We start from the raw sequence: 6,000 nt of genomic DNA on the forward strand, positions 1-6,000 counted from the left end.
TTTGTTAAAAGCTGTTAGTCTTGGGTTCTTTTTTTTTTTCTTTTCCCCTCCAGGGGGTCTTTTGTGGGCTCTAGTGTCCCTTATATGACAGTAGGCTGACAGGAAAGGGGGAAGGACAGCGGGGAAGACATGCGGCAAATGTCAGTCGGGTCCGGGAATTGAACCCGTGACGGCCGCGTCGAGGACTCAAGGCCTCCAAATGTGGGTTGCGCTCTCCCCTACGCCACCACAGCACGCCCCATAGTCTTGGGTTCTTAACGATTTTGTAAAAATTAAATAAAACATAAAAGATTGGAGGCAAAATGTATCTATATGCATTTATTTTTCACTCCTTTCTTTTTTGATTTCAAGCCATAATATATTGACTTTTCTGTCCTGACATTTTGACGTCTACCTACATATACATTCATGTTTTTCCTTTCTTCAAGTTTCAGCCACTGACTGGGAATGACCAACATCTTTTGATACATTTAATATAGATTTCTTTTTTTTACCACGTAATGTTGCTACACTGAGAACTAGCTCCTATGATGAGCTCAGCAGATGCACAGTTTCACCAGGCATTTGCTAATTGCTGCAAACTCCTGGTGGTGTAGGTGAGTTACAGGGGCGGGGTGCTGCAGCTCTGTGGAGGAGCCATGTCTTGAAGGCGGGGCTAGGTCCACCCAGGCGTTTTGCACAGCTAAATGGTTGCCACAGGAGATAAACGATTTTTCAAACATGCATGAAAGAATCAAGGCAACACTCTGGATAGTTTTGTGATGATTGAATAACTTTAAAACATGATATAAAGCCCAGAAACGTGGCTTTTACATAATACTACTATTTTAAGATCTGCAAGTGTTACGCCCCTTAGGAGTAAGAACTCTGTAGGGGAATAATGAAAACACGGACACAATGTTACTACTTTCGTCTCCAGTGTTGTAATAGTAATATTTCAAAACAGTTTCAGACATTACACTGTCACATATTGAGTCAACATTACACACATTCCGGTTATGCCAACACAGTAAAACAAACCGAACACACAAGACGCAGCTAACCAGGAGGTTAAGGTGAATATAGTAGCTCTTAGACTATAGTTATCACAGTCACCACAACGCTCCCTGTTCATTAAAAGAATGTAATCGATAGCTTTAAAGTTACACCTTATAAATAAGAACTTTACCTGTAGGGGAATAATGAAAACACGGACACAATGTTACTACTTCGTCTCCAGTGTTGTAATGGAGGAGCAGAACCGTTACATTAACGTTCCCCTACATTCGATCAGACAAAACCAACCGAAACCCGAACGATTAACAAACTGTCATAACTGAAAATCTAAAAGGTTGAACTTTTCAAGAATTATAAACAAACATAGCCGGAAAAGTAACATTAAAGAAAATACATTGTTTTTAGACTTCATTAAACTTAGGCTACCCTTTAGCATATCTGTCTGTAGCACCGAACTTGAAAGACCAAAACAATCGATCGCAGATCACTAGATCTTGTTTTCGCTTTTAGTTATCTAAAATAGTTTTATAACCACTACACACTCCCCTTCAACAGAAATGTCGTCCTCGACATTCAACAAGGAAAGGAGTAAGATGACAAACCTCATCCATAAAACCATAAAGAGATTACTTGGTCCATACACAGGCACTTGATCTAATCAAAGTCTTTAAGTGCTAATATCAAGTCCAAAAAAAAGGTGGATCAGCAATACACAAACACAGGATCGTAGGTGGACATCTGAACTGGCTCCGGCCAAGGTCTATACCTTGCTTGAAAGGGTCCACAGTAGTGCACTGGGTCAAGCCAATATGTAGACCTTGGTGGAAGTCCCAAACTGTAACAAGATGGATAACCCAATTCATCATAGGTAAGTCGCTGTGGTGGTCGCCGTTCTCTCCTAGGCCTATCTTGTACTTGCTCATCTCCACTGTGGTCCTCACATGAAGGAGGTGACATGGATGGTGGTAGAGGGTTGTCTCCACAATTTTCCAGTTGTTCAGACGCTCCATCTTCCACTAACAGATCAGGCATCGCTTGATCTTCCTCCAGGTTTAACGCCGTATCTTGGTCCTCTTCTTGCCTTGTTTCTCCCCTTGCTGCTGTGGGCTCAGGGTCTGCCGACACATCAGTGTGCTCCTCAGCAGTGGGACCTGTTTGTTTGTGTGGCTCAGGGGATGGGTAGTAAAACCATTCATCTTCTGAATCCTCATCACTCACGTCCTTTAGTTCACTATTATGTTCACTGTCACTTGTCTGTTTTGAACCTTTTCTTCGTGATCTGGCAACTTTTAGGGGAACTTCCAGAGGTAGGTGGTCACAGGGAAGTAAGAGGTTGCGGTGTAGTATCCTACTATCTCTCCCCTTTCCTTGTTCAGGTACCACCTCATATACAGGAGCATCCTTATTTACTCGCCGCACAACCTTGTGGATGATGTCCTCCCAATGGCTGCGGAGTTTACCAGTCCCACCTCTTGGGGTCAAATTCCTAACCAGGACACGGTCTCCAGGTTCCAGCTCTGAGCTCTTGACTTTGCAATCATGGTTTCTTTTGCCTCTTTCAGCTGATTTCCGTGCATTGTTCTGTGTTATATCATAAGCCTGTTGCATTCCTTCTCGCCATTTTCGCATGTACTCTCTGTGATCAGGTGTACCTGTGTCTGGTGTCAAGCGGAAGAATACATCAATTGGCAGTCTTGGAGTCCTTCCAAACAGAAGAAAGAAGGGGGAAAAGCCAGTGACTTCACATTTTGTGCAATTGTATGCAAAAACCAATCTGTTCAGTGACTCTTTCCAGTTGGACTTCTCTTTCTCTGTAAGGGTCCTCAGCATTTGTATGAGTGTACGGTTGAAACGTTCGACTTGGCCGTTGCCCTCAGGATGGTACGGTGTTGTCCGCGAGCCCAAAACTCCAGAGGTCCTTTTTAGTTGTGACATGAGCTGGTTTTCGAATTCACCACCTTGATCGTGATGAATACGTAGGGGGAATCCAAATTTTAATGCATAATCATTGAAAAGTTTATCAGCCACAGTTTTTGCTGACTTAGATGTTGTGGCATAAGCCTGGGCGAATCTTGAGAAATGATCAATTATGACCAATATGTACTCATATCCACCAGCCGACTTGTCAACATGCAAGAAATCGAGAGAAACCAACTCAAAAGGCTGGGTTGTAACAATATTTGTAAGAGGTGCCCTAATCTCTCGGCTTGGTTTCTTCTGTTTTATACATGTGCATCTCTGTGCCACATAGTGCTGAATGTCATGTTGCATGTATGGCCAGAAGAAACGTTCTCTCACCAATGAAGTGGTTCGATCAACGCCTTGATGTCCCATGCCATCATGTAGTTCCTTCAAAACGGTTGCTTTATACTTTTCAGGCAAAATAAGTTGTGTCCGTTTGGCTGTCTTTCGACGCAGGATGTTGTCATCATCCAAAGTCAGTTTTTCCCATTCGTGTAGTAGTCTTTTACTCTCTGTGCTGAGTGATTTTAACTGTTTTCTGTCTGGTTTTTTATTTAACTGACGATATTCAATCACAGGGCCAATATTTTTATCTTCCCTCTGAGCCTGACAAATCTCTTCTAATGAAAGAAGCGATTGGTGTGAAGTGCTGATTTCTTTACATTGAGCAGAGAGTGCCATGGACCACACTGCATGGGAACCTGGGTCCTCGACTGACTGTACAACTGCTTGAACTGAACGGGATGACATTTCCTCCGTACAGTGTTCCATCATGGTGTTAATATCCACTGGCAGCCTTGACAGACAGTCTGCATCGATGTTCTCTTTCCCTGGTCGGTATCGGATGGTAAGGTGAAAATCTGCTAATTCAGCAACCCACCGACACCCGGTTGCATTCAACTTCGCTGTAGACAAGACATAAGTGAGCGGATTATTGTCTGTATATACAGTGCATGACGAGCCAATCAAATAGTCTCTAAATTTTTCACAGACAGCCCATTTTAAGGCAAGAAATTCCAATTTTCCAGAGTGGAAATGGTAGTTCTTTTCAGATTTGGTGAGTGTTCGCGAGGCATATGCTATTACACGCATTTTTCCTTCCTGTTCCTGATACAAAACTGCCCCCAGACCCAGATTGGAAGCATCTGTGTGTAGTACAAAGGGTTTACTAAAATCAGGAAAGGCGAGGATTGGTGGTTCCACCAGGTGATCTAGCAGTTCCTCAAGCAAGTGCTGGTGCTTTTCTGTCCACACAATGGGAAAGTTGGATGGGGTCCCCGTTTTTCTTTTATTCTGTCTCTGTCTTGTAACATGGGTGTCCCTTCGATTTGAATCTGCAGGAGCTCTCATGAGATCATAAAGAGGGGCAGCTATTTGAGAAAAGTCTCGAATATACTGACGATAATAACTCAGAAGGCCCATAATGGCTCTTAGTTCTCCCACAGTGGCTGGCTGTTTGTCTTTAAGGGCCCTGACAGCAATGGTATCAGCAGGATCGATTTTACTGCCCTCTGATGAAATGACCCGCCCAAGATAGCGAACCTCATGCCGAAACATTTCACATTTGGCTGGCTTCAACTTGATGCCATACATTCTCAATCGTCTAAGCACAGTTCTGACATGTTCAACATGGTTTTTGAATGACTTACTGAAAACAAGGATGTCATCAAGGTATGGAATGCAAATTTCATCCCTGAGTCCCTCGAGACATTCTTCCATGCACCGCTGGAAGGCAGCTGGTGCGTTCATTAAACCAAATGGTATTCGAATCCATTCATATAAACCCCAAGGGGTCACAAAAGCAGTGAGAGGCTGACTGTGTTCCGCCATAAACCCCTGATGGTAAGCTTTACCTTGATCTAACAGCGAAAACCATGAGTTCCCCCCCAGGCCATCCATAATGTCCTGTACTCTGGGAATGGGCTGGCGGTCTGGTACAGTCTTATGGTTCAACTCACGGTAATCGATACAAAGGCGTAAGCTTCCATCTTTTTTTCGAACACACACCACTGGAGAAGAATAGGGGGAATTGATCGCACCCAACCTTGTGTGATCAGATCATGTAGATAGCTCTTCATTTCTTGATACAACAGTTTTGGAACGGAGAGGTAAGTTTTAGCCACAGGTTCTGTGTCTTTCAGTGAGATGGACAGTCGCAGGTTCTCGATGCATCCAATATCATCATCAGAAGAGGAAAAGGAGCCGACTCCTCTCTTAACATCTGTTTAACCAGATCTCTTTCAGGGGTACTGAGATGTTCCAAATTAACTGGGGGATCCCAGTCAGAATCAGAGGTTTGTTGTTTCCTCATTTCCACATTAGCTACTGTTAATGGGGACGTGGAGCAGGACTGTTCAAAGATTGTCGTGGGTAAACTGCTTGGACTGGCTGTGCTGTTCCAATTACAGTCCTTCCAGAGAGTATTATGTCATGGTCTGTTGGGTTTTGCACATCCACAATCACGACTGATTTTGTACCTTTCTCCAGTTTTAAGAGGGTGTCAGTGAACTCTAGGCCTTCTGACCACTGTGGGTTGACACTGGGTTCGAAGATCAGAGTTGTCTCCTGTGAAAGAGTTGTCATAACACGGCACTCTACTTTTACTGATGTATGTTTTGGGACATGTACTTGTCCTCTGGTGGTCTTGACATTATACTCCAAAAATTGCTGTTCAGCAGCAACTGTAGCCACAAATACTTCAGCATCATCCATTTCAAAGTCAGAAAAAGCTGTTTGGACAGCTTTGATTAATTGCTGTTTATTGGTGTCTTTGCTTTGCTGCAGCTCAGTATCCACTATCAGGCCAATGACATTTGAACCAATAATAGGGCGAGCAAGACTATTCCCTTTAATTACTAGTGAAGGGACAACAACCTCCGTTGTTGGGACTCCATCTGCAGCTAGCTTGAATGTGACTTCTATCCATCCCAAGTACGGCATGTTTTGGCCATTGGCTGCAATGAGATTCAAATTATCACTGTTTTCAATTATCTCAGAAATGCCTCTCAAAGTCACATCTGGCAGATGTTCCGCTTTCCATTG

Source organism: Gambusia affinis, linkage group LG20 (genome assembly GCF_019740435.1).
Source record: "Gambusia affinis linkage group LG20, SWU_Gaff_1.0, whole genome shotgun sequence".
Classification (NCBI taxonomy): domain Eukaryota; kingdom Metazoa; phylum Chordata; class Actinopteri; order Cyprinodontiformes; family Poeciliidae; genus Gambusia; species Gambusia affinis.